This window comes from Sciurus vulgaris (assembly GCF_902686455.1).
Source record: "Sciurus vulgaris genome assembly, chromosome: 8".
Taxonomy (NCBI): Eukaryota; Metazoa; Chordata; class Mammalia; order Rodentia; family Sciuridae; genus Sciurus; species Sciurus vulgaris.
Genome location: NC_136468.1, coordinates 130,360,104 through 130,379,065, shown reverse-complemented (window position 1 = coordinate 130,379,065; position 18,962 = coordinate 130,360,104). Strand labels below are relative to the sequence as shown.

The window sequence follows — 18,962 nt, the reverse complement described above, 5'->3', positions numbered from 1 at the left end:
CCCTCCTATGAGCAGCAAGGAGATGACAAAGATGGAATTGGCTGCCCAGGACTGCATCCTTGTTCAGTCCTCTTACTCCATCTCAACTACTCCTCCATTTAATCGGAGAGTTCATGCGTGCATCCCCAAGGACAGGAGCAATACACTGGAGCTCATTTTGCTTCCTAATATGCCCATGGTAAGGAAAGTTTCTTTCTTATTTTCACATTTCTTTCCAGCTTGCTTTTGGGTTGAGTGACTGGACCTGATTTGCTGGGACCCTAGAGTCAGATCTGTGGCCAAAAACTGCCGCAACATTCCGAATGTTCTGGCTCCTAGCCACCCCACCTACACTTTCACTGAGGGCTGCAGATGTAGGTGTTCCTGTGTGTCTCAGCACAACCTGTCAAACACTCTCATGACCTTGACCTTGTGACTGCTGCGAGCTTTCAGTCCAGCCCCAGAAACTTCTTCACTCTGTTCTGGTGGCCATGCCATTCTCTGACCCCAAGAACAGCCACCCGACCTGCAAAGATAGACCTTCCCATTTTCCAGGGCCCTGCTTCTAATGCATGAAGTGAAATACCACAGAACATGGCTATATTGTAAAGTCTGCATCCTTAATTGTTCGTAGTAGAAATCCAAATGCCCTGCTGTGACAAGAGGGACAGTGTACAAGAAGGCTCTGGTTGTTTCTGTAGTTCTCAGCCTCATGGATGGGGAGGAAACAGGCTGCAAAACTGGTTTTGGGTATGTGGGTGCAGAGGTGGCTGGTATCACTGAAGGGTTTTTTTTTTTTTTTTTTTTTTTTTTTTTTTGAGTGGTTCCAACTTCCTGGAGAAAATCAAGGGTTTGGTTATGGATTTCTCCTGCTGAGAGCTTGGAGAAATGGAGGTCTTCAAAGTCCCTCACTCCAGGTGCACCCGCATTCTAAGCCCATGATAACTCAGGTTAACCCAGGTCTTCACCTAGTGGAGATTAGTAAAGACATATGGGCAGCATCCTCTTGTCAGCCTGGACCAATTCATCTTGAAGACTTTACACTGCAGGACCTTAGGGCAGGATGGGATGTTGGAGACCAGGTGCTTCAATCTATATCTTTATAGGACAAGGAAAAGACTCAAGTGGTAGTGGGTCTTACCAGGGATGGCACAGTGGTCCCCATGTATGAGAAGAGTAGCTCTCTCCTGGGAGACCCTCTGAAGCTGGAGGTTTTCAACACCTCCCAGATGCCCCTGCATTGATACCTCTGACCTGAAACTCTCCTGATTGATAACTCATTACCCAACTGTCCAGATAAATCTAAATGAAACCTATCCAAGTGAAAAATCTTCATGCCTTCACTATGGCCTGAATGCAGGTTGCCCTCACATCAAGTCATAGGCTGAATTCTGACCCCAAAAGTATCAGGAGGCCTCTGGGAGGGAATTAGGCCATGTGGGTGGGGCTGCAAGAGTGGAATTAGTGCCCTTATCAAAGAGGCCCACGAGCTCATTCACCTGCCTCCACCACACGGGGATGCCTGCAGAAGGCTTTTCCCTGAACAAGAAAGGGCAAGACATGGAATCTGCTGGCACCTTGATCTCAGACTGTCCAGCCTCCAAGAATAGTGAAGAAAGACTTTACATTGTGTACAAGCTACCTGGTCTTTGGCATTTGGTTCTAGCAGCCTTAATAGACTGGGACAACCTTCCTGTAAACCTGCTACCCCTGGAGTATCTCAGTCAATGGCAAAGTCATCCTTGCAGGTACTCAGGACCTTACCTGGAAATCAAAATTGTCACCTTGCTTTTAGCAATTATCAGGACAATCAATCCCATCTCTGGAACATATGGAGTCAGCTCCCTGGGGTCCTTCACTGTCCCCATTGGATCCCAGTTCCATCTCTCCTGGACTCTCACCCCTTGCCCCCCATCCTGCACCCATCCCAACCTACCCTGCTCACCAGAGCACTCTGGATGATGTTCCTCAACATGGAGCAGACCCTGTGCTCAGAACTCTTGTTGATTTCTCATCTCATTCTCAGTGAAAGGAGAGGAAGACAGCAGGACCGAAGAGTATATCTGGCTCTCACACCAATTCATCATCCCTGGCTATATAAAAATGGCACCTCTCTCTGTGACTCAGTTTCCTCTCATCTGTTTCTGCCTTAAGTCTCTAGGTGTGGATATTTTAAGAGAGAGAGAGAAGTTAGCATTGCAGGAGTCCTCCAAGGTCACCTGCACACCCTCTAACTCTGACACAACATCAAGCCTGTGCTTCTTGATCCACAGTCCTTGTCCTGCACCCCACACCCACAGGCCTTCCTCCAACTGCTTCCACATGCTCCATCCCTCCTGCAGGCCACTCTGCTGATGCACAGGTTCCCAGAGAGTGTGGTGACAACTGCATTTGAAACTTTGAAAAATGCAAAGAGGAAAAAAAAAAAAAAGGAAATGAAGGCACAGAAGAGGGGAAAAAATCTCCTGTGAGGAGTGGGTGGTGACTGCATAGGTAGAAGGGATGTGGATTTATTTCCCAGGCAGGATTTGGAAGTGCAGAAACCTAACCAGGCCCTGAGCTCATGGTCTCCTAATAGCAATATCTGAAAATGTGAAGAATTAATCTCTATTTACCCAGGATCTCTGATTACTTGCTGGATTCCTCTCTACTGACATCATCTAAATTCATGTTTTCATGTAACATCCAATGTTAAGGCGTGTCTGTACCAGTCTGACATTCACAGATAATACACACTATCTCATTGCCTAACTAAAACAGATTTAATTGTTAAATAAGTTTTCAAGCAACTGAACTTCATTTTAATAACAAACAAGCTACAAGGCAATTTTCAATTTCAGCAAGCTTTTTTTTTTCTCCAGTGGTATGTCACTGCTGATTCCAGAAATTATATTAAAGTTGAACCATATTTTGAAGTAGTGTACATACAGGGGTTTTTCTTTTGTCAGTTGACGAAGGATTGTGATTACAACTTAAATAAATTTGCATTTATAAGATGCATTACACTACACTGTACATTTCAGAACATGATGATTGAGCATGAACAAATGTTGAGATATCCTTCAGTGACAGGAGTGTTCCTAATTAGGCACCTGGTGTTGCAAATACTAACCTCTTCTACAGGAAAATTAAAAGATGATGTGGGAACTAAGCCCTAGAAAAAGTAATGTGTTGGTTATTAAGACAATCAGATCAATAATGCATTGTATTTTCAAAGTTCTCTAAAGTTTCTGCTCTTAAGAAATTTTGCTATGTAAGTCTTGGTGTTTGTAACATATAATAATTGTTTCCCTGTAAAATTGTGTATTGGTAGAGTTGAGACAGAAGTATGTAAATTTGGAGGGTCCAAAGAAAATCTGGCTTATAAGAAAGATCACATAGCACTCTTTTAATGAGCAAGAAAAATGTTAATGTTAATGCAACAGAAAAATGCAACTTGAATTTTGTTTGTCTTAATTACTAAGGTTAGTTAGTTTCTTCCCATTTGTCCTTTATTTCTTCAGTAATGACCACTAAAATTGTAATTGACAATTAATATAGAAAAAGTTTTAGTAATTTTGTCAGCACTGACCCACAAAATAGCGTTTACAAAGGTTTAGACCTATATCAATAGAAGAAAAGACTGAGAAAACCAAAGCAAGGAAAAGTATACAAAATATCTCAGAAACAAAAAGAAAGTCAAATCATTCTAAATGGGACTTTTTAACTTCATCAGCAAATAAATGTGGTAGTGACTTATTTTAGGATTGAAGGAGTAGCAAAAAATCACAAAAATATTAAAAGATAGCAGAAACTGAGTTGCAGGATTATCAGTAAAAACAATGGGACTCATTTTAGACCAAGAATGGTAGGTTGGTGTATTAATGCGAACTTTCATGCAAACAATAAGTTTTCTAAACAATATTAAACAAAATAAGAAAATGGGGACAGAGAAGTTCTGTGAGGGAAGTTTTTCTAAATTTCAGAGTTACTTAATGAATGATGTAGGTGTGATTCCTTGACTTAATGGACTTGTATGTGTTGACTGTGACATTTGAGGATAAGGACTGAGAAAAGTGTGTGAAGAAATATTGAACTGGAAATATGGGTTGATAAGTGGGAAATGTAAATTGAATTAAAGGTCTTACATTAGTTATAATTTAAAAATCTGAAAGCTATAATCATTTTTTCTCCCATCTTGACCAAATATTATGAATTGGAAGATGAATAAAACAAAAAATATAAGATGTGAATGATACTTTATAAGTATGATTTTGTAATTAAAAAAGCAATTAATTTTTCTTTGTTAGTTTCTTCTTTCTGTCAAGTTTCCATTCTTAATAAGTAAAGCTGTCACTATTTGCTGATGACATGATCCTACTATTTAGAAGATCCAAAAAACTCCACTATAAAACTTCTAGAACTAATAAATGAATTCAGCAAAGTAGCAGGATATAAAATCAATATGCATAAGTCTAATGCATCTCTATTCATAAGCGATGAATCCTCTGAAAGAGAAATTAGGAAAACCACTCCATTCACAGTAGTGTTAAAAAAAATAAAATAGTTGGTAATTAATCTAACTAAAGAGGTGAAAGACCTGTACGATGAAAAGTACAGAACATTAAAGAAGAAATTGAAGACAACCTTAGAAGATGAAAAGCTCTCCCATGTTCTTGGATAGGCAGAATTAACATTGTCAAAATGGCCATTCTACCAAAGACACTGTACAGATTCAATGTAATTCCAATTAAAATCCCAATGACATTCTTCATAGAAACAGAGAAAGCAATCATGAACTTCATCTGGAAGAACAAGAGACCTCAAATATCCAAAACAGTCCTGAATAGAAAAGTGAAACAGGAGGTATCACAATACCAGACATTAAACTATACTACAGAGCAATCATAACAAAAACAGCATGGTATTGGCACAAAATAGACAGGCAGAACCATTTACAGAATAGAAGACACAGAGACAAAACCACAAAAATACAGTCACCTCATATTGGACAAGGAGCCAAAAACATACTATGGAGAAAGAAAGCCTGTACAACAAATGGTGCTGGCAAAACTGGAAATTCATATGCAGTAAAATGAAATTAAACATCTATTTCTCACCCTGCACAAAACTCAACTCAAAATGAATCAAAGACATAGGAATTAGACCAGAGACCCTGCACTTAATAGAAGACAAAGTAGGCCCAAATTTTCATCATGCTGGCTTAGGATTAGACTTCTTCAATAAGACTCCCAGAGCACAAGAATCAAAACAAGAATCAATAAATGGGATGGACTTAAACTAAAAAGATTTTTCTCAGCAAAGGATACAATCAAGAATGTGAAGAGAGAGCCTACAGAGTGGGATAAAATTTTTTCCATATGCACTTCAGTTAGAGCACTTATCTCCAAAATTTATAAAGAACTTACAAAACTTTACAACAAAAATACAAGAAACCCAATCAATAAATGGGCCAAGGACTTGGACAGACACTTTACAGAAGAAGACACACAGGCAATTAATAAATATATGAAAAATGTTCAACATCTCTAGTAATTAGAGAAATGCAAATTAAAACACCTCTAAGATTTTATCTTACTCCAATTAGAATGCCTTTTATCAAGAACACAAACAATAATAGATGTTGGTGTGGATGTGGGGAAAAAGCACACTTTTACATTGCTGGTGGGGTTGCAAATTGGTGCAGCCATCGCTGGGAAGCAGTATGGAGAATCTAAGAAAAGTTGGAATGGACCCACCCTTTTGACCCAGTTATCCCACTCCTCGTTTTTATCCAAAGTACCTAAATTCATCAAACTACAGTAAACACAGCCACATCAATGTTTATAGCAGCTCAGTTCACAATAGCTAGATTGTGGAACCAACCTAGATGCCCTTCAACAGATGAATGGATAAAGAAACTCTGTTATATATACAACAATGCAATAGAATTCAGTCATAAAGAAGAATAATATTATGGCATTTACAAATAAAAGGATGGAGTTGGAGAATATCATGATAAGTGAAAATAAGCCAAGCCCAAAAAACCAAAGGCCAAAGTTTCCCTGATAAGTGGAGGATGATATATAATGGAGGTGGGGGTGGGGAACGAGAGAATAATGGGGGAACTTTAGTATATGTAGAAGAAATGAGAGGGAGGGGGTATGAAAAATGGTGGAATGAGACAGACATCATTGCCCTATGTACATGTATGATTGCACAAATGGTATGAATCTGCATTGTGTAAAAACCATAGAAACAAAATTAAGTACCCCATTGTGTACAATGAATCAAATTGCAGTCTGTAAAAATTAAAAGCTAAATAAAAATATAAAAAATAAACACACCCAGCACAAGTACTAATACAGCTACATAAGACCTTCCTCTAAAAACATTGATATCAAGATTGTGTGAAGATTTACATGTTCTAAAAAGAATTTCTCAACATAAAATCAGTCCAACTAACATTGGTGACATATTGAACACATTTTTGAATTTTAATTCACATTGAATTTCCTAATCTTCAAATTCTTGTTGCACAACTGCTGTCTTGTATATATTTATTCTTATGACCATGTGAGTGTGCATCATATTTCCTTATAATCTATGAATTTTAACATATTTATTGTCTGCTTCATATCTATTTTTAAATAATCATTTCTAGTTTCATTTGATATTCTTGAGACAAATTTTTTAAGGAATCATATCTTTATAATTTAATAAATGTACACAAAGTGAAATACAGACATGTGTAACATTTAGGCATTCAAATGCATCACACATATGCGTGGGTATGTGTGCTCTTAAAAATTGAAGTGAGATGATACTAAAAACAACACCTAATAACTGTGAAGAAGTCACTGACAGCTGAGCATACATTTACTATTTTAGTTTAGCTAAATATTTATAATACCTTTTCTTTTTACACTATAACCCTAGTTACTTTCCATTGTCTTTCTAGATTTTTTCAACTAATTTAGGTGTCTGAACTAATTCAGTTCCAATGCATATTTAAGCAAAAATTAAAACATAGTATTAATAAATTGTGATTTATAAACCAGTGCTCATGGATATGTTATTTTAAAATCATTGCCTCTGTTACTACTTCATGAGTTTCAATTATTTATTATACGGCAAGCATCATTGTTCACCCAGATTGAAAATCCATCCAAAACAATTTAAAATTTTTGTACAAGAAATGTACCTCAACTAGAATATTGGGGCTTTTTGTCCAAAATGTTTTCAATTCCCATTAATTTCTATTATCTGAATACCTATCAAATAAATAGTGTAAAACTTGGAGCAATGTAACATTACATTACATCATCAGTATTGAAAATAAATCTCAACATAATTTACTGTCACTAGTGAATTTAGTGAAATATTTCACTTTATATTTCTTTCCATAATTATGTGATGGATTTCAAACTTTCACAGTTAAATGTATATGTGACATTTATAATTAATTTTAATTTGAAATATACCACCTTATTTTACCACCTTTTACTTTCTTTTGGTCATAACACTGAATATTGACTACAGCAGTTCCATACTTCTTAAGGCTAGGGCTAGGTTAGGGTGTTGCTGTGTGCCAGCATATGCATTTTTTTCAAATGTTTCTTAAATGCTTTTTTTTCTGCCTCATAATTTTGTTTACATTTGCTGTGGATGTTTTACAAATCACCTAGATTGTTTGGTACAGGAAGGAAATCAATCCTGGACTGGTTAATTACTTGCAATCTTCCTGTTTTTCTTGGATACATTTTCATCCTTACAAAAATTGGGGATTTTTTAACCCTTTCTAATACAGCTCAGCTAAACTTCCCACAATAACTTTATTTATATAGTAATACTATTTTTATGTTCAAAGTAAATCACAATGTTCTGGAAGAAAAACACTTAATATTGTGAAATAAGCTACAGCTTGAAATTTTTGCATGCAGTTTTAACAAAAAAATTGGAAGAAAGAGTAAGGTTTACATGAAAAAATATGCATTTATTCTAATAAATGATTTTTTACACATCTCAGTCTTTTTGTGCTTTAAAATTGGCTTGGGCATTTAGTTTCAAAGATTCCTGTTTTATTCACATCCAAAAATGAAATGGAAAAGAAAAGGAAAACAGAATAGAATATAAAACATTATGAATCTGGAGGCAGCTCGCACTGCAGCTCCTCTGTGGGATCACTGAGCAGCTGCTCTGCTCACATGGCCCAGAGAACAGCCTGGGCGCCCGCAGCCAGCATGGAGGCTTGCCTCAAAAGGGTCTCAAGAGTACAGAGCTTAAAGAAATTTAAATACTTGAAGTTGATTTCCATGGAAACCTTGTCATTCTTTGATGACAGTTGTGGCAGCTTTGCTTCCGATGGTTTTGCAAAGGAGAGACTGTGGGCAAACCACCAAGGCTGTAGGCCCTGCAGCCAGTACAGACCCTCTGGACCTCTCAGGTGGCCATGAAGTTCCCAGTACAAACTACCAGTGGGCAATCAACAAACAACTGCACCCCCAAGCCCACCGAGAATTTTGCCACTGATTCCAAGTCTGATCAGAAGATGAAAGCAGCTAGAACTTTCTTGAGAAAATGGTTTTAAATGTTCAATACATTGCTGTATAACTCCTCACAGTTGAGACTTTGTTGCCACTGATTTCTTCCACCCTGAAGTTAAGTCCTGCATCCTGTTTACAGTCATCCAAAAGGTCCATGGGCAACATTGCACTGCACTACTTAAAATTACTGCCTTAAGAGACATTCTGGGAAGTTAGGATGGAAAAACCTCAGAGTCGTCTGATTTATAATCTTGCTCTAAAGTTTTTATAAACTTGTCAATAATTAGTCTATCATTCTTTGCAGTTTCTTCTATTATCCCTGGGTGTTGCTTTGCACAGGGATTTTAATCTGGTTTTAAGCATTTTATCACAATGAGAAGTGCCTTTTCAAAGATAAGTAGCTTTTTTTTTTTTTGGTTTTGTTTTCTTTTTTAACTTGTTATCTCTGCCATTTTGTTTCTGGGCAGATTTCATGTGTCACGCTTTCACTTTTCTTTTCCATAAATCATTATTTGGTAGAAGTGGAGTCACGTGAGTAACACACCAACTAAGTCTTTCCAGGCCTTTGGAACATCGTTGATTGTCTCCTACAACACTTCTGCTATAGAGGAAACATGCAGTCTTCTTCATAAAGAAAATTTGAAGGGCAACATGCACACACTGCTCAGAGACAGCAAAATCCAGGTCGCACCTCAGACACCACTGGGTCTAGTTGTGGCTCCTGAGAGTCCCAGGTAACATCCAGAGACAGTGTTGCAGGAGTTCAACCAAGTCCTTCCTCAATGCTGCAGATCCTCCTGGCCAGCTGCACATCCTTGAGGAAGACAGTGACTCGCCCAGATGTAAGGAGAGGAGGTAGGCATCCTCAAAGAGGTGAACTAATGATGCTTCTGCCACCTCTTGAAGGGCCAACAGGGCCTGGGCTTGCCAACTGAAGACCACCCCATGTTGAATTTCAGACCTATTTCTCTTCTCAGTGGCTGAAGGGATGCTTCCTTATCAAGAGGTCTGTGCTCTTCTGCAGCATTTTGATCTGCTTAAGCCAGACATTTCTCCTCTGCTTAGAGGAAGAACCTAGGGAGGCTCCCACCACAGGATACGGGACATGCCAGGTGTCTCACTGGGGCCTCGGGCTTGCGGCTCTGGTGGCGTAGGCTTATGGCAGGCTGCCCATTTATCTGTCTTCTGTCTCTTTTTCACTGCTTCCATGGCCTTCATACTGTGTCCCTGTCCCTTTTTGTATGTCTTCCTCCCTCTTTGTAGACATTTCCAGATCACACACAGTCTTCCCCTGCTCCTGTAAGCACCAGGGGCTGTTGGACTCACGGGAAGTAGACACCCCTCCGCACCTCCACAGTTCAGTGGGCACCTGGCCGTCTGAGTGCAGCCACATGAAGAGCCCCCTCTAGTCCATCTGTGGGCTCCGAGGAGGTGGCAGGCCTTCCCAGCACTGCAAGCCCAGTTTGGCCTTGCTTGCTTCGGATGGTCTAGCCTGGGGTGTGGAGCAGGGAGGTTGGAATCTGGCCTGCTTCCCTGTGGGCAGGATCATGCCCGGCTGCAGATACATCCTGGATGGGTGATGTCTGCAAATGATTTCCACTCAGTCATGGTTTCTACCTCTGGGAAATGGGTCTATACCAGTGTCAAAGAGTTGGACTTGCTGTGAGGCAGGCTTGTTGTGCTAAGATGATTTGCTTTTTGTGTTGTACTTGGTGAATATTGTCCACTGCTATAATTATTCTTGTCATCTTTCTTGTATTTCCACTTAAAATCTGTGCCTGTGTTTCCTCATCTGGAAAACAGGGAGAATATTTCTCATGACACTGGGTGGTAGTGTAAAGTGGGTGACCTTCATTATGGTTGGGTCTTGGAATGTCCCCCAGGAGTTCATGGATTGAAGGATTTGCCCCCAGGCAGCAATGTCCAGGTTTTGGGGAAGGGAGAGGACCAGGAATGAGTATTTTGACCTCATCCTGGATGAATCCATTGGATGGATAAATGATTTGACTGGATGACTAGGGGGTGGAATCTTTCAGGAGAAAATGGGTCACTGGGTCATGCCCTGGAGGGTTTCATCTCCCTGGGTTCTTCCCCTCTCTCTGCTTGCCAGCTGCCATGACCTGACAGCTTTCCTTTGCCACGCTCTTCCACCATGATCTTCCTCACCTATGCACTGAAGCAATGGAGCCAGCCTCAAACTGTGAGCCAAAATAAATCTTTCCTTCTTAATTTTGCTCATGTCAGTTATTTTCGTCTCAGTGGTGACGCACTGAACAACATAATGTAGTTGCAGACTTGGGTGTAGTAGGTGCTCCATAAACTGCTTTTGTTCTTTCTCAGATTAACTTTAGGGCTGTGGCAGAGCCCACCAGTCCCTCTCTGTGCCTCAGCTTCCTTGTCTGGAATTAGATCAGCACAGATCACCCCCTGAGGTCTCTTGGTCAAGGTTGACTGGACGGGTGTTCCCAGGGTGGCTGTCAGTCAGTGGTGACTCCACAGTGCCATGAAGTGGCTACTCCAAATCACCATGGAGCAGGTCTGAGTCGGGGGTTTGGGACCAGGATGTACTTGACCTCTCCAACACTGCTGGAGGCCCCATGCCATTTATGCAAATTTACCAAGGTCCACAACAAAAGAAATCCACTCAGGGACACATGGTCATGACAGGAGAATACAGACCAGAGCTCCTGTGCTAGGTGACCTCAGAGTGGTGGGTGCCCTTGGGGCAGTTTATCTCTCTAAGCCTTGCTTTTCTCACCACATCAGACCACCCTGGATGCTTCTGGTGGCAGTTGCATCCTCTGTCTCTGTGACCATTCCAAGGCTGTGTCTGTTTGGTAGTTCACAACTTTACAGAGTGCCTACTCTGCTATCTACACAGGATAAACAATAATGACAACTCAATAATAGCAGTTTCCAGTTGTGGAAGTTTCTTCTAGGTCAGGCCTTGTGCACTGCATATGGTCAGCAACAGCTCATTTAATGAACATGAGACTGAACTTTCTAAACACTATAGCAATTCACTCATTTAAACCTTCAAGCACAGTGAGACTTAGAATGCTGAGTGTTCTGATCATTAAATTCATTCACCAGGTATTTTATTGAGCACTTATATGCTAGGCACTGTGTTCAGCACTGAGGCTCCTGGTGAATAGCACAGGTACCATCTTGAACCCTTCTGGCTCCCATTTGAGTGGTGGGATCTTCAGTAAATACAAAAGACACCATGGATATAAAATTGGAGATTCACTTCCTGGAGGAAGTGAAGAGGAGCAGCGAGGGTAAAGGGGAGGTAGGCAGCACAGTCAGGAATGGCAGCATGGAAGATGGTGTTTCCACAGAGGTCAGAGGGAGCATAAGAAGTCTCAAATCATGAAGGCCCAGGGAGCAGCTTGTGCAAAGGCCCTGCAGCGGGAATAACCTGATATCATTGAGGGTCTGAAAGGCAGTCTAAAGCAGTTTCATACCCAGCACCTTCTCTGAACCTCAAGATTCCATTGGGCACTGAGGATACTGGGCCTCTGGGAAAATCACCAGGAAAACTAACAGAAAAACCATTCCTGGACATCCTTCAGGGCCATCTAACAGGCTCTGTGGACATAGGGCTGGCTCAGGTCTTTGTTGTCTCCTTGGTGATGACAGTGAGGAGAATTTCAGTTCCTCAGACTCCAGATCTGGGTTTTTCTAAGCATTCTTGACCCAAGGACTGTGTTCCATGTAGTTGGGGCATTTTTATTTAACTATTTGGGGAAAATTTGTATCAATATTTTTCTCCCTTATAGGCTCAGCACTGACCTAGGGTCCAGTCAACTAGGACAGTTCTCTATGTAACAGTCTTAGTTTATCTTACTGCAGGTGACAGTGTGGCTGGCAAAATTGGTCTTGGGGGTCTCACAGGCTAGCATCTGCACAGGGTTTCCCTCATGGAGCTTAAAGACCCCCTCAAATAGCACAGCCTTAGGCAGTCCTTTCTGAACTGAGCCAAGATAATCTCTATTTGGTCTCTCTTTGGTCCACCCAGTGGACTACCTGGATAGAGATAGAGAGGGAATGCCCTGGAATGGATTGGTAATGTCTGCCCTGGAGGTAGTCCTGGGCAACCACTTCAGAGAGATTCCTGCTGCATTCAGATCTAACACGTGTTCATCCCCAAGAGGTAGGAAGGATCCAAGACCCCTGGTTGGTTAATTCAACTAAATTTTATCTCCTATGGAGTCCATGAACTCTTGGTATTCCATTCACTTATGAATCCATTAGTGGATTAATCCACTGATGAGGTTAGAGACCTCACAATTCAATCTCCTCCCCAAAGTCCCACCTCTGAGCATTGCTGCACTGGGGATAAAACCTTCAACACGTGAGTCTTTGGGGGACACTCCGAAGAATGGAATGGGAACCACATGTGTTGGAATATACACTGGAGGGAAAAGCATGATCCATTCATCCTGCAATATTGGCTTCCATTACAAATGGGTGCACCCAAGAATGCATCTATCCCATGGTATTTGAAACAAAGTATTCATTTAGAAGGGGCCACCACAATTCTGTCTATATGTATGCATCTCTACTAGGTACCACATCCCCCCTTCTGAAAAGAGCATCCTCATGCACAACCTCTCTTTGAAGCAAATACATGTGCAATGGTTCAGAGACATGAATTAGTGAGGATGGTTCATGAAATATAATGATCTCACAACATATAACTATTTGGATTACATAAGTATAAACCAAGATAACATTTTTTTCATATACTAACCCTGAAGAAAGTCTAAAATGGAGCAGGGAGTAGGTTGTCTTCACAGAACTCAGAAATGAAAGATCTGTGATAAGCAGGCAGAGAAATAAACCAAGGACTTAACAACACAATTGCTCTGATGAATGTATGTTTCTACCAATGGGATATGTCCACTAACACTGCAAACAAGAACCACCGCATGGGATGGAGGCACATATCAAAACAGATTTTCAACAGGGTCATACGACACTTGAACACAAACAAAGGATTGCATGCTTGACATCTGTCCATATGCATGCAAAACCCAAACTCCAGATGTCTCTTCACTTCCAATATGCATGAAAGAAGAGTGGCACAAATGCATGGGCAGGCAGATCAAGATCAAACCCAACACACACCTACCCAGGAAGATAAGCAGAATCTACTGCTCTAGTTTTCACCCTTCAAGCCTCTAACTTTAAAACCGAGCACAAGTCAGCCGCCATCTAAGGAGGTTGTGCCAGAAGAGGTTTCCAGAAAGGAGATCCATTACAATTCAGCAAGCACTGCTGAGTTAGGACTGACTGACTGGATGTGAAAGTAACACACCAACTAAGTACTTTCACCTGCTTTATTCCAAGACCAACATTTAATTCTTGGATACTTTGTGTAATTCAAGCAAGGGGCCCCTAGAGGATGTTGGCTCAGATGATGTCATAAACACCCTATGAAATCAAACGAGGACCCCACCAGGCACTTGCATGCAAGCATGGAAGGGCACACACAGGTACAAGTACACACACACACACTCTATCAGCTCAGGCAGACCTCATGTTTAATGCCGTGGATCCCTCATCAGAGGGACAGAAATCAAAGTAAGATTGGGTGGGGTGACCTCAGCTTTCTCCTTGCCATCTCTCTCCTTATTCACATCCCATTACAGGTCCTAACACGGCACACAGGAATTTCCCAACCACAGTCTGGGAGCTGCAACTCCCTCTGCACCTCATCGCCCTCTGCAGGTTCCAGCCCCACCCCAAACACAAGTACACAGAACAACCCCTTTGGTTCCAGCCACAATTCCCTCCTTTTAACTTCTCGAACATAAATATGTCCTACTAGCACAAAAAACATTTTCCTCTGTAGCAAGGAGATAAACAAAGACACCATGTCATTCATCCACTACTGCCACTGGCTTTGCTGAGCACTGTGTGGCAGTGCAGTCCTTACCTGCCAGTTGAGCTCCAGGTGGCCTTCCCATGGCAGTACTCTCCACCTCCTCAAAACATTGGGGTCATCTGGTCCACCATCTCTTTGTCTCCTGCCTTTGACTGACTTCAGATAGCTGTTGTCTGTAGGATCTCAAGTCCCTGCCTGGGGCTGTGCTTCAATTCACCCAGTGTTCCCAGAAGCGCTGCTACCTGTGGGAACTGATGAGGAACACTGGATATAGGATGGCATAGAATTGTCCCGTGGGTGTCCCAGGGGTGGTGTGCACCCCTGGCTCCAAGAGAGTTCCTCCGGCAGGCCACTGTGCTGCGTGTTGTATTCAGCCTCTGGGCAGTGGCTGTGGCACAGGCCCAAATGGCAGCACTTGTGCTACAAAGGGCCACCTGCCGGACAACCCTGGTTCCCCTTCATGCCCTGGCCCTTTCTGGTCATGCCTTCCACACACACACACACACACACACACACACACACACACACACACACACACTCTGTCCACCTATTTGTAACCCTTCTAATTTCCAACCCCTTCACTTTGTTCTCTCTTTCCCTAAAGGCAACAGAAGACCCTCCAACTGGTAGGAGGGCCTGTCCTGCCCCAAGAACAACTCCTCTGCCTGGTGCTCTTGGTCCTGCCTACTGCTGGCTTGCTCCTCCTCCCCTTTCTCCTAGTCTTCCTACCCGCCCACGTGCCCCGCCTCCACTCCAGCATTCCTAGCACCCCTGTAATGCAGGAGCTGCCTGTTGGAAACCCAAACCTGACTGCTTTCTGAGCATACCCAGGTGCCCCGCTGGTGCCTTGGCTGCCTACCTCCCATGTGTTTTCTTGGCTTGGGTCTTCTGCCTGGCCGGAGGCATCGAAAGGCAGCAGCGGGAATCCAGCAGGAGGTGCAGGGGGTGGGTGACAGGGTCCGATGCTGGAGCCAGGAAAGCCGCCAGAGGATAAAGACCAGTGCTCCGTTCCACCGCCTCAGATGTGGGAGGTTGCGCTCCAGGAGGCCAGGCCAGGTGGCCTCTGGGTGGCGGGCAGCGGGGAAGAAGGGGGACAAGATGCTTCCTGGAAGCAGGAGCCTCAAGCTGAAGAAGTCCCTCGGTTTACGCGCATGTGCTCTGGTGAGCTATGGCAGCCGGGTGGAGCCAAGAGAGGCCCTCCTGGAAGACTTCACGGTTTTGTTGGCTGCAACGTGCTCCACCACTTGCAAGGGTGCAGTGGGTTGTATTGACGATGAAAATGGTGGTGAGGAAAGTACTGAACTTGCAGTTACTTTTCAATGACAACTTAAATATAGGATCATGTTCACTACATATTTAGTTAGGGGTGGCATCATCTTATCATGGCATACAGAGGGTGGGCATGACATACATTTTTGTCAGCAGTGCAGGACCAAGCGGCAAAGTCAGCCCAGTGGCACAGTCCTCAAACTGGCGTGGTGCTGCCTGGGCAGTGAAGGAGCTGCCCTCTGGGAGGCTGGCATGATTCTCTGGACACACCTGTGCTGGAGTTCCTTGACTATCTACAAAGACTGCATACCAAATGCTGTTTTGAGGACTGTTAGCTGCAGTGGCTTTCTTTGGTTGGGGACCAGTGGCACACACAGCAGGCAGCCTTCGTTGCTGTGGTGCTAACAGCAGACAGGACTTTGCAGATATTAGTTGAGACTTTGCATAGCCCAGGACAAGGATTTCTGACTCAAGGAAAAATCCCTGAGCTGTAGTGCTGGAAACAAGAGCGGCCAGGACCAGGGCGTCAGACAGAGCTCTTTGGTTGGGACCAGCTGCAGCAGAGTCCTGGCTCAGAACACAGCTTAAGTGGTGGCAGAGGCCCAGCAAGGCAGAGACTGGGTGACAGGTGCGAGAGCCGAGGTGTCAGCTTTCCCTCTTTTCTTTCAAATTGCAGCATAGGTAACAGTGAGGTAAGTGTGTGGGGCATCTTGAAAACACTCAAGACTAGGTGACTAGAGGACTGCTATTTGTAGCACCAACATTCCATGGGCAAGTGGCATAAGGGGGAATAATAGTTGGGAGGGAGCCCAGCACAAAGTCCTGATGTGGGTGACAGCAAAACAGGAGGCACTCAGGAACAGTGCTTTCCCTTGAGCCTGGCCCAGACTGACTTCAAAGTTTAGGACCATGCCTTGGGATGCAGACAGAGATGGCCAGACATCTCTGGGGAAATTTTGAGGAAACCTCATTCCCAGAAGTGCCAGTAACAGGCAGCTCATGTGGCGGTTCTGATTCTCCTTGATGCTGAGGTTCCCCACTCCAGCCATGAACGTGGTGCTGAAGGACAGAGCCTGCTGCCCTGAGCTACAGGACAGCCAGGTCCCCTAGACCTGAGCTGTAGTGAAGCAGACCTGTTGCTGAAGTTTGCAATCCTGGAAAGGAGTGGTGGAAGAGTACAGTGTGGTGGGTGTGGTCTGGGATGAAGGAAGCTGTCAGGCAGTGGTCACATGCTCTACTCTGGGGACAAGTCTGGAGGCCAACCTGCTCTACCCTCCAGCCCTTGATGCTGCTCCAGATCTTTCAGAAGGTCGGGCTGGCCACAGCATGAGTCTCTAAGACAACTTGGATGATGACTGGGCGCAGAACTGAGAAATAGTGGAGAGAACAGGCCAGAGGGCAATGAAGGTCAGGTCTCTGCTGTTGTTGACATGGTCTGTGGCTGCTGTGACAAATGACACTAATGTGTGACTTTTTGAGAGAGACTTGTTTTCTCACAGCCTGGATGCTAGAGTGTAAAGGCAATGTATGGGTACACCTGGTTCTTTCAGAGCCCATCCTGGCCTGTTGCCATCCAGAGGATTTGGCTGCCTTGAAGTTGGGGAAAGTAGGCTCTGTCCGTGCCTATGTTGTCTAGGGGACCTGGCTGTCCTGTAGCTCAAGGCAGCAGGCTCTGTCCTTGCCTGAAGGGTCTAGGGACCCAGTCATCCTGCAGCTTGTGGACAGCAGGCTCTGTCCCTGCCTGTGTTTTCCAGGGGACTTGGCTGTCCTGCAGGAGGGGCCAGTAGCCTATGTATCTGCCTCCATTGTCCAGGGAACCAGGCGGTCCTACAGGTGGGGTCAGCAGGCTATGTCCCTGTCTGTGTTGTCAAAGGGATCTGGCTACCCTGCATCTGAGGGCAGCAGGCTCTGTTCCTTCCCCTGCACAGGTTCTCCCATGCCTGCATCCCTCTTGCCTCTCATAAGGTCCCTGAATGGAGTCGGGCTCCTTTGAATCCTGTGTGTTGTATCCTGGAGACTTACTTTAAACACATCTGAAAAGACTCTTCCAGGTGAGGTGACACCCTGAGGGTCTGTGCATGATGCTGTTTCCCACCATGCTACAGGTGCTGGTGTGAAACAGGACATGGTCCACATTCCTCACTCTCCACAATGCCTCAGATATGCTGTAAGCTCTGGTCTCCCCTGATGACCCTGCTTCACTCTGTTGTCCTTAATCGGCTGGCTTCTCTGTGCACATCCCACTGAGCCTCTGCCAATTTAACCTTCACAAATGAAGAACCAGAGCTGCCAAGAGTAACCCATGGCTTCACGGTTCCTTACTCTGGCTCTTCAATTCCTCACAGTATCTTCAGGGACTCATAGTCAGCCATCCCAAGACTGCAACTCCAGGTCTCCCATCATGCATCCTTCTGAAGCACTCAGGTCCCAATCCCTGCCCATGTGTCTTTGCTGCACGGAGGAGGCTGGCCCTGGGTCAGCGGGGCTCCTGGGGTGGCCAGGGGCAATGCCAGATCAGCCTTGGCTGTGGTCTCACCATGTGTCCAGGGGCTTGTGTGAGAGAACTGCTACAGAGGGGCAGCCTGTTCACCACAGACTGGGGCCGTGGCTTTCCTCTTGATGTTCATCTCTTTTCATACCTGGCACTGCTGATTCTGTCTCATTTCCTTCCTGTTGAAGGAACATTCCATAAACACCATTAGACAGGTCTGCTGGTGACCTTTCTCCATTTTCCCTTGTCTGAGGATGCCCTTACTTCCTCCTCTTTCCTCTGGGGATTTCCATGGTATAGAGCGTAGGGTTCAAGTTCTTGTCACCTAGTGCATGAAGGCCATGCATCTTTCCTCCACCCTTAAACTCTGAGGCTAACTCCATGCTCCATGCAGCTGGCAGCAAGTCTAAATAGGGGTGACAGACTGCAGTCCCTGGCTGGGAGGACACGTCCCCTCCCCAAGCTACTTCTCCCTCAGTTAGAGACCTCACTTGGTCTCCTGGATGGTGGTGACTTAACACTTCTCACGACTTCTCTGTGGAAAATGATGACTCCATGGGAAGCAGCAATGACAGTAACAAGAGGGTCAAAAAGCAATGGTGTGGGGTCAGATCCTGAATCCTGACACTGGCAGAGCATGTGTGCAGTCCCTGGCATTTTCACACAGGCCTGGAATCCAAGAATCATCTCCCAAGTCAAGCAGGAGCAGGTCCCTTTTGCTGCCCTTCCTTGCCAGTTGCCCTGTTCCTGGCCACCATCCATCCGTTCTCCATCACTGCGATTCTGTCAGTTCAACAACAGTATA

At 44.0% G+C, this 18,962-nt stretch overlaps 1 long non-coding RNA gene across 1 annotated transcript in view; it reads right to left on the bottom strand.

Moving 5' to 3' along the window:
* The window catches only part of LOC306668642, a 118,215-nt gene that overhangs the window by 24,529 nt on the left and 74,724 nt on the right, over positions 1-18,962 (bottom strand). Inside the window, exon 4 of the long non-coding RNA XR_013765922.1 lies at positions 14,449-14,639. This is a non-coding gene — a long non-coding RNA (uncharacterized lncRNA). The remainder of the gene's footprint in view (positions 1-14,448; positions 14,640-18,962) is intronic.